Genomic DNA, 10,885 nt, shown 5'->3' with positions numbered 1-10,885 from the left:
GTGGCTGCCGCCCTGTGGGAACGATGCTGCCCATTGCACGGTGACTCTCGAGGAGGAAGAGTTAATAATGAAGATGAACATCTAGCCCTTGTTTAGCGCTTACTATACGCCGGGCGTTGTGCCAGGCCATTACGTTCACCCCATCCAACTTCACAACAACCCGGTAAGGGAGGGTTATTATCCCCATCTTCCTGATGAGGCAACTGAGGCCCTTAATGGTTAGGTGACGTCTATGCCCAAGGTCACAGAGCTGGTAAATTTGACTCCAGATCCAAGTTCTTAACTATTAGGTCAGTGGCTCTCCAACTTCGCTGTACGTAAAAATGACCTGGAACATCTTTTAAAGATTTCTGATGCACGGGTAACAGAGCCAGGCCAATTAAATCAGGGTGTCTGGGAGTGGAGCTGGCGGGCGGGGGGCGGGGACAACGCCAGACAGTATTTCTTAAAGATCTCCGCCATGAATTCAGTGTGCAGCAAAGTTTGGGAACTGCTAGATAATTTTGCATCTCAAGAAAACGTTTCAGTGTTTCTCCAGTTTAAGTGTGTAGGAGAACCTTATGGGACTTTTTTTTTTTAAACTCTGGTTCCACCCGCAGATAATCTTTTCATTAGGCTCACTGCACCTTGTGAAAGCTTACTGGGGGTGGGAAGTAACTTTCTGTGCAGGATTTCCGAGTCAGCTGGACCTTGTAAAGTGTGTGCATCTCATGCGAAACTGTTACCTTGCAATTTTCCTAGATACACAGTACTCACGGATATAGTGTCTCTGATCTCAGGGTCTTGTTTGCATATGTTGTTCTTTGCCTAGACTGTCCTCTTGGGTTTCTCCCTGCGCCACCCAAACACACACACTTCTGCTCTTTCTTACACACGTGCACGGAGCCTTTTCTTTCTATCTTTGGCTGCATAACTCCCAGAGTTTTTAACCTTCAGGATCCCTCTCTGTGACTCTTCCCTCCCAGCCCCTCACTCCCAACAACCTTGGGTCTTTCCTATCTGCTCCTTAGCATGATCCTAATGAAATTTACCAATGATCTTTCTGTGCCATATTTCTCTTTCTTCTGCTAAGATTGTGAGCGACTTGAACCATCTTTTCTCATCTCTGTACTCCGCCCAGTGCTTTGACATACAGACTCAACAAAGGTTTTACTGAATGGAATGTTTGAGTCCCTTTTATGCCACATATTGCATGCGGCAAACAGATCCTTCTCTATTTCCATTTTTGCAAAAGGTGTTTGGTAGTTCTTAGTCTACAGAGTTTTGCTCTTTTTTGCTTGAAAAAACTCTAGTTAGGTTAATTAGTGTCCCCAAGTTGAATAAACACGTTGCATTCTTAGCACTTGAATTGCACTAAGTTGCACACTTAGCACTTAGTGACACACTCAAAAGGACTATGTGCAGTCAACATTGGTTGATTTTTAATATCTAGTTTTATCACAAGCAGATACAATCAGTTCTGTAGTGGAAACCTTTTTATTGCTCTTAGACATTTGTCTGTGTTCCCCGCTGAACACTATACTGTCCAAACACTACGTTTAGTTACCATCCACTCAGTGTAATTGGGCTTCCTTGGTGGCTCAGAGGGTAAAGAGTCTGCCTGCAATGCAGGAGACCCGGGTTCGATCCCTGGGTCGAGAAGATCCTCTGGAGAAGGGAATGGCTACCCACTCCAATATTCTTGCCTGGAAAAATCCCATGAATAGAGGAGTCTGGCAGGCTACATCCCATGGGTTCACAGAGTTGGGCACCACTGAGCAGCTTAATACTTTAAAATGTTACTACCTTGTTGGCACTTGGTAAATACTAATAGATGGAAGTGCCGTTGGTAGTTCATCCTATTACTGGGAGGGAGAATTTAAGAAATACTTAACAAAGATTAAAACCTTGATGTCAGAAGAATTGATAAAGTTAGTATGTATTTATTACAGAATGCCTGAACTGCTATTGTCCAACATATTTACAAATTATAAAGGAAGGCAGTCTGGTAATTCAGATTATATTTGTACTTGGCTAGTCTTAAAACCATGTAAGGTTTATACAAGTGAGTATGTGTGTGAAGGTCATTATGAAGAGGTTTTTTGACAGTAAAGATTTTTTTATTGCAGTTAAATATGGTGAAGTATATGGACTGAATAAAAAGCACATTTCATGGAATGGCACTCTTTACATTATACAGATTATTATAGAAAGATTTTCTTGGTTCAGTTTTGTATTGTTTGCTCAAATTTTAGGCTAAGGCTAATGTAGAAACTGATGGAATAATTTATGTTACATTCAGACACTCAAGAAACTTGCCCTGTTTCTCTGATCAGATATGGCAGAGTATCCCATTCTGGCCTTAGGACATGGAAGAAACTCAATCTTTAAGCTTCGGGTTTAAGTCTCTAGTTGATCCCCAAGAAAAGGTGAAAAACTACACAGACTCAGTTAAAGACCAAAGGTGACTAATCATGAGAGCCTGAGGACTAGAAATGATTCTTTTAAATATGAGGTACCCATCGGTGTTAGCAGATGTGTTGCCTGACATCTGTAAAGACCTTTCAGATAGGTCTGTTTCAGATAGAATACATTATTTTCTTTGGTGCAAGCTGATTAAGAGTTTTAGAATTAAGGTACATGGAGTTTAAGTGTAAGTTTTTATAGATGAAGAAAATAGGTAACTTGCTCAGGACTACATGGTTGGCTGTAGCACATCCAAGACTAGAATGCAGGTCTTCTTGCTCTGGATACAGTATCCCCTTCCACCCTCACACCTCTCATATGAGAGGATGTCATGTTTCTGTGTGTGTGTGTGTGTGTGTGTGTGTTGGGATGGGGGAAGTGGACAGAGTAGTGTGCTATGTTTGAGATACTAAGTTAGATGAATAGTGAGTGCTTTTCATCGTATGACATGTACTTTGCTGTATAGACTGGGGATGTTACAATAAATAAGACACAGCTCCTTTCCTTCAGGAATCTATAGCCTAATAAGGGTTGTAATAAAAGTGTAGTGTCTAAGGCAGCTTTGCCAAATAGAAATTTCTGGAACTGTTCTATATCTGCACTGTCCAATATGGTAGCCATTAGCCACATGTAATATGTGAAATGTAACTAGTGTAACTGAACTGAATTTGTAATTTAATTCAAATTTAAGTAACATGTAGTTATGGTTACTGTATTAGAGCAAGTGTGAGGCATAAAAGATGAGCATGAGCACTGTGGTGGTGGTGGGGACAGACAGAGTATTCTTTTGTGGGGGGTAGGCTAGCAAAAACTACCTGTTTTCACTTTTCGGAAGGAATGCAGGCAGAACTTGTCTCTCTTTCTTGTAATTCAGGCATTTTATAGGATCCCTAACAGTTAGAATCTGGTGCACAGGTGAATGCATTCCTTTTTGGCCAAGGTTGATTGATATTTGCCATGGGGGTCAATAGGACTACAACAGAAATATGAAATATGTTCTTTTTGTCTTTGTTAGTTATAAAAGTTCTATGCGTGACCTTGAACACATGTACGTGCCTTAAGATCCAGCATTTATTTACTCAGTTCATTTATCCAGTGTTTCGGCACCCTATACCCTATTTTTCCTTAGAGAAACAAAGCATGCCTGATAGTGTTTATCTTGGATTTGTACTACTCAGAGTATGTTGACTTACATTGCTTTGTTTGATCCTTCTCCCAAGTCACTGTAGCTAGGTACTGCAGGTATTCTCCCTGTTTTACAGGTGAGGAAACTATGACAAATGCCAAGTGACTTGTCCAAGGTCATATGGTGAGGTGCGGAGTCTGAACAAAAGAAGGAGCATTGGACTTCGCGGCAAGAGGTGGAACTTCTTATCCCAGCTCACCTGTTGCTTCATGTGACCGTGAGCAAGTCGTAGTGGCTAGTGACATCTGTCTTCCTTAACTTCCTATGCTTGTTGTGGAACTAAAGTGAAGTAACATGAGAACTTTTTGAAAATGGTCAATTGTATCCAGCTGCATTGTTATCCAGCAGGATCTGTAGCAGTTTTTTTGTTGTAGGATGTTCCCTTCATAAATCATCACCTCAATTGTCATGTTGAATGCTACTGTATCTTGGATTTATTCATCGTGGGTTTCTCTTCTTCACTATGAAACTTTTTCTTGGGCAGCAGTTGTGTCGTATTCATATTTGCCTCCCTACATGTTAGGACAATATCTGACACATAGCAGGTGTTTAAAAAATGTTTGTTCAATGAAATAACTGATGTATGAATTTATTTTACAAAGTTATGAAAAATTGTTTTCTGTAATTAGATTTGAAGCTCCTTAGGAACAAGAATGATGTTTATTCATTATGATATTCCCCGTGCTTGGTGTATAGAAGGCATGTAATAAATATTGGCTGAGTCAATTGATGTAATTAATGCCAGACTGTGGTCTTAGTGTGTCTACCACTGTATTGATCATTTTGGTAATTTGTCAATTAGACCAGACCTTCATGTTACTCTGTGGTAGTACTTAGAAGCCATAAGCTGTTACCTAGCACACAATGACCTGACATTAGAAACATCCAGAGAGTACCTAGAAAGTGGAAGTGTGTGAAGTTGGGAAGGATATTAAGTGATCTTCAGGGGGCACTGTCATTTTTGCCTTGCTCCTATCTGGTAAAAAAATCCACCTGCAATGCAGGAGACCCTGGTTCGATTCCTGGGTTGGGAAGATCCACTGGAGAAGGGATAGGCTGCCCACTCCAGTGTTCTTGGGCTTCCCTTGTTCTTCAGCTGGTAAAGAATCTGCCTGCAATGCGGGAGACTTGGGTTTGATTCCTGGGTTGGAAAGATCCCCTCGAGAAGGAAACAGCTACCCACTCCAGTATTCTGGCCTGGAGAATTCCGTGGACTGTATAGTCCATGGGGTCGCAAAGAGTCGGACACGACTGAGTGACTTTCACCTTCAATTCAATATCACATTTACTTTTAGAGTGTTGACAGTGGAGACTTCGCTGTTAGCAGCTCAAATTGATAGCCAACAGCCCTGATAGTTGGGAAGGAGACTCATAAGATCCTTAACACAGCAGTCAAAGCTGTCAACCATCTGACTTCAGTTATGTCTTCCTATTTCACCACAGTGCCCAACCCTCCCGGCCATGTTCCCATCCTTCCTGCCCTTCCCTTCCTCAGTGTATCAGACACACTGGAGTCTGCTTTTCTGCTGTCCCCTCAGCCTGTGTTGGACACTTCCATCAAATTTCCTGAATAGGAATTCAGTTTCTGTTGTGTTATTCCTGTGATAAAGTTAAACTTTTTCTCATCTCTGCCCCCAGTTTTTACTACATTAATTTCAGATCTCCAGTCCTAGTATTCATAGTCTTTCATAATTATTAATTATCATTATAATTATAATAATGATATTCCATAAGTTCAAGATAAGTCACTCCTTATCTTGAAACCCTACTGCCTTCTGTATGTAGTTTGCTTTTCTGCCACTCTAGGTTTTTAGTTTATGATGCTGTTTTTTGCTACTTGAAGCAAGTGTCCTTCCTCTTATATACTAGCTGCCCCTTGTATTCTCTTATCCACTCCATTTTCTTATCTCTGTTAAAATTTATAATTTTGCTTTGGTACCCAATTCATATGCCCTATATACTATAGTCTTCCCTGATTGTGTGCTTTTGTTTTCCAGCTCAGCCTTTCTTTCATCCAAAAGTCTTTTGTCCTCTGAACTTAGATAATATCTTGCCTATAGCTTTTCTTTTTTTAAAAAAAGGTGTTCAGAACTTGAATTTTTTAACTTATGTTCGTTATTTATGTATTTTTTAACCTCAATTAGACTATAAACTTACTGAAATAGTAACCAAGTCCTAGTAATCTGTTTCCTTCCTGATCTACTGCATTGTACATAATAGATGGTTCAGTTCAGTTCAGTCGCTCAGTCGTGTCCGACTCTTTGCGATCCCATGAATCGCAGCTCGTCAGGCCTTCCTGTCCATCACCAACTCCCAGAGTTCACTCAGACTCATGTCCATTGAGTCGGTGATGCCATCCAGCCATCTCATCCTCTGTTGTCCCCTTCTCCTCCTGCCCCCAATCCCTCCCAGCATCAGAGTCTTTTCCAGTGAGTCAACTCTTCGCATGAGGTGGCCAAAGTATTGGAGTTTCAGCTTTAGCATCAGTCCTTCCAAAGAACACCCAGGACTGATCTCCTTTAGAATGGACTGGAATAGATGGTTAATAACTGTCTATTGAATAAATCAACTTGATGCCAGTGTCTGAATATTTGTGTCTATGGTGAAGTCTACCCATATATACTTAGCAATTCTTTGACATGTTGTTGTTCAATCACCAAGTCATATCTGACTCTGCCGCCCCATGGACTGCAGCACACCAGGCCTCCCTGTCCCTCACCATCTTACTGAGTTTGCCCAAGTTCATGTCCATTGAATCGGTGATGCCATCCAACCATCTCATCCTCTGTCGCCCTCTTCTGCCTTCAATCTTTCCCAGCATCAGGGTCTTTTCCAGTGAGTCAGTTCTTTGCATCAGGTGGCCAAAAGAGTGGAGCTTCAGCTTCAGCATCAATCCTTCCAATAAGTATTCAGAATTGATTTCCTTTAGGATTGACTGGTTTGATTGCCTTGCTATCCAAGGGACTTTCAAGAGTCTTCTCCAGCACCACTGTTCGAAAGCATCAATTCTTCGGTGCTCTGCCTTTATGACATGAAGAGCTATTAATTAGGGGCTTCCTAGGTTTGGCACTAGTGGTAAAGAACCCACCTGCCAATGCAGGAGATGCAAGAGACCATGGGTTTGATCCCTGGGTGAGGAAGATCCCCTGGAGGAGGGCATGGCAACCCACTCCAGTTTTCTTGCCTGGGAAATCCCATGGACAGAGGAGCCTGGTGGACTGCAGTCCATAGGGTCACAAAGAGTTAGACATGACTGAAGTGACTTAGCACACATTCATGCTATTAATAAGAACTTATATCAAACTGTACAGCAGTTCTACTATGCAGCTAAAACTACTCATATTTTTTCTGTGATCCTTCTAATTTTCAGTCATGAATGTTTTTCTAGTGTAATCATGATATATACATCCCCCCATACATGTTCCAAACATCTTACATGTCTTGATTCTCTAATCACAACTCTAAAGGGGGCCGTTATCCTGCTGTTATTTGCATTTTACAGATGAAGGTGCTCAGATGCAGAGGTAGAGTAACTCTTGTAAGATCTCTTAGCTTGCAGGTGGTGGAGCTGGGTTTGAATATAAGAAGCTTAGTTCCAGAGTCCTGGCTTTTAACCAGTCTCCTATTTGTTTTTATGCTTCTTATCTCTATGTTTAATGGCTACATTATAGTATATAGAGTTAATCTGCCCTAATTATGAAGGTATTCCATTGTTGATGGATAGTTAAATTATGCTCACTTCCCCGTCTTAGCAATACAACAGTGACTGTCTAGTGCATTTCTCTTTTGAATTGGTTCATGAGGATAAATTAAGCAATATTAATATCACTGCATCAAAGCACCTGATATTACTATGTCTCCTACTATGTATTGGCAAAACATTCATGCTGTTCTTGGGTGAATGGTTAGAAAATTGGCATCAGCCTGAGGTGCCTTACAAATGTGTGTCCATTTAGTGACAGGATAGAACTAGAAACGGTTCCATGGTGAGTGGATTAGGCAGTCAAGGCCCAGCAGGATTTTTGACTCGTGAGAGGTTGATGCTGATGTGAACATCCCTGTCCAGGAGGCCCTAGACTATGGAGCACTTCTGGTTCCTAAAACCGTTGATGTTCTCTGAGATCTCTGGGTTTGGTATTTGGACAGCCTGAGCTGTCCAGCAAGAGGGGGTTCTTCTTTGTGCGTTTGAGAGTAGGCTGACCACTGACAAAACTGAGCCCAGCAGGACTTACCCTGCCAAATCTGCCACGTTACACTCGACCCTCAGCTTTTTTCCTCCCCTAACGGCAGCAAACATGAAACAAAATGATGTTATAGGACCTCCACAGATAGATTATAACCCCAGACCCTGGGGCAGAGATGGGTTAGGGTAACTTCCAGGGCGGCAATGGCTCATTCATAACGTACGCCTCCCTACGTTCCTTCCACAAGAATCATGCTAATTTGGTTATCAAAACTAGCATATGCTTTTATCTTTGATCAGTCATAAATTGACCCACGAGTTTTTTTTAGCTTGCATCCTGTTTTGTTTTGTTTTTTAAACTTGAGTCAGCTGAAAACATTTGAAGAGTAGACTTTACAGAGAAGTTCAAATTTTCTCTGTGTCTCTTGAAAAATTGGGTCTGTATTCTTTAAGGGTAATAGTTGGTTAAGGCTGAGTAGTGACTGTGCCATTAAAGAGAGCTTTAATTCTCTAGTTTGCCACAATGCCCACCCTACCTGCTTCACAATTTACTGTGTTTAGTTTCCTAGACTGGAGGTTTTTGTCCTTCCCAGATCTAATATTTGGTAATGACTGCTTCACTGTGTTGAAATTAACACATAATATATAACCTAACAACACAGAAATTTAAAAAAATATGTGAAACTAACAATAACAAATTAAAACCATGAATTACTATCCTTCCGATAAAATTAGTATTTTGGTAAGAATGTTCAGGTCCAGCTATACTAGACATATAAAGTGGTCAGATGCTTGTGTCTGCTTATAAATTGAGAAGTAAGACAGTAATATGCACTTCATATTTGACATTTTGAAATAAGGGCTAAGTACATACGAAATTCTTGTGATTGTGTTACTGAAAGCAGTGTGTGGTATTAGCAACTCAGATACCACCAATGCTGTGGCCTTTGGTGATGTGATTGTTCTGAAATGGTGAACAGTTCTTGGTACAGTAAGGTTCTAAACATGAAAAACTTGAATTTTTCCTCAGTTTGCAGGGTTAATTACGTTACTGGAAAATCTGATGTATATTAAAACACCACAAAATATTTTGTATATATGAGTAAAAGTTAGATTTTTAGGCTGAAACAATTGAAAACACAATGATTTTCTGGCAGACATTAGAAAGTCAGGTAAAATGTAGCATAATTGTAACATAATTATTCATTGTGCAGGACTGTCTTCTGTATTATAAGATCTGCCCATAAATAACCTGGATCTGTCCGTGAATAACCGGTAGCATGCCCTGATCATAATGTTAACCAGAAGTGCACCTGATGTTTCCTAGGTGTCTTCTGGGGTGGGGGGGGCAGTCCTTTTTTTAATTGAATATCTTTCCCTTAAACTCTTGAAATGTGTCCCATTGGCCTTACCTCCTAAATCAAAGTGTGGTTTTATCACACATTTTGCTAGTTTAATAGGTACAAAAGGATACTTTTAGTTGCTTTACTTTTTGATATTCTTATTTGTTTCCAATGTTTATTTTCTCTTCATTGTTTTATTTAACTTGCCTGTGCAGTTGGCCCTCTGTTGGTGGTCCTGAATCTGCAGCTTCAGCCAACCATGAATTCAAAATATTTAGGAAAAAAATTTTCATAAAGTTCCAGAAAGAAAAACTTGAATTTACCATGTGCAGGCAGCTTTTTATATGGCATTTCTCTTATATTTACAACTATTTACATAGCATTTTCACCGTAGGAGGTATTTATTATAAATAATCTGGAGATTTAAAGTATATGGGAGGATGTGCATAGATTACATGTAATTACTTTATGTAAGAGACCTGGTCATTTGTGATTTTAATATTGTCGGAGGGTCCTCAAACCAGTACCCTGTGAATACCAAGGGACAGTTGTAATTACAATGTATATCTTCGTCTTAATATTTTTGTCTTTTATGCATTTTATTGAAAGTTAGCATCTATATTTTTCTATTGATATTACATGCATTGAAATATTTTAATTCAACCTTTTCATTGTATCTTTTCTATTCCTGTCTACCTTACATGTTTCTTGAAATGTGATAAGCATTTTTAAGCATTTATTTCATTTTCTTCCATGTAATCATTTAAACATTAATAGATTTGAAAAATTAAAAATCTCTTATATTTAAAAACTTTAAACAAAATTTTAAGAAAAATTTAAGAGCTATTAGTCCTGTTTTGACTGGTCTTCCAGAGTGTTTTTTCAAGAAAGATACTCCTGTCTATACTTCAGAATTGAGAAGGATGGTAGCTGTTTCTTTTTTTTTTTTTTAATTTTATTTTTTTTTATTTTTAAACTTTACAAAATTGTATTAGTTTTGCCAAATATCAAAATGAATCCGCCACAGGTATACATGTGTTCCCCATCCTGAACCCTCCACCCTCCTCCCTCCACCCTCCTCCCTCCCCATACCATCCCTCTGGGTCGTCCCAGTGCACTAGCCCCAAGCATCCAGTATCATGCATTGAACCTGGACTGGCAACTCGTTTCATACATGATATTTTACATGTTTCAATGCCATTCTCCCAAATCTTCCCACCCTCTCCCTCTCCCACAGAGTCCATAAGACTGATATACATCAGTGTCTCTTTTGCTGTCTCGTACACAGGGTTATTGTTACCATCTTTCTAAATTCCATATATATGCGTTAGTATACTGTATTGGTGTTTTTCTTTCTGGCTTACTTCACTCTGTATAATAGGCTCCAGTTTCATCCACCTCATTAGAACTGCTTCAAATGTATTCTTTTTAATGGCTGAGTAATACTCCATTGTGTATATGTACCACAGATTTCTTATCCATTCATCTGCTGATGGGCATCTAGGTTGCTTCCATGTCCTGGCTATTATAAACAGTGCTGCGATGAACATTGGGGTGCACGTGTCTCTTTCCCTTCTGGTTTCCTCAGTGTGTATGCCCGGCAGTGGGATTGCTGGATCATAAGGCAGTTCTATTTCCAGTTTTTTAAGGAATCTCCACACTGTTCTCCATAGTGGCTGTACTAGTTTGCATTCCCACCAACAGTGTAAGAGGGTTCCCTTTTCTCCA

The 10,885-nt window shown here is 39.9% G+C and overlaps 1 protein-coding gene across 4 annotated transcripts in view; it reads left to right on the top strand.

Annotated features, from left to right (window-relative positions):
* Window positions 1-10,885, top strand: part of RALGAPB (Ral GTPase activating protein, beta subunit (non-catalytic)) — a 92,914-nt gene that overhangs the window by 446 nt on the left and 81,583 nt on the right. Inside the window, exon 1 of one of the 4 annotated variants that reach the window (XM_010829164.1) lies at window positions 3,094-3,806. The exons of the other annotated variants lie outside the window; for them this stretch is intronic. The gene's annotated coding sequence lies outside the window, so the exon portion shown is untranslated. Of the gene's footprint in view, window positions 1-3,093; window positions 3,807-10,885 lie in introns of those variants that run through there. 4 annotated transcript variants of the gene reach the window in all.

The sequence above is a fragment of the Bison bison genome, unplaced genomic scaffold (genome assembly GCF_000754665.1).
Source record: "Bison bison bison isolate TAMUID 2011002044 unplaced genomic scaffold, Bison_UMD1.0 scf7180017864500, whole genome shotgun sequence".
Lineage (NCBI taxonomy): Eukaryota > Metazoa > Chordata > Mammalia > Artiodactyla > Bovidae > Bison > Bison bison.
The sequence above is the reverse complement of the archived record's forward strand: the minus strand, read 5'-3'. Positions and strand labels throughout refer to the sequence as shown.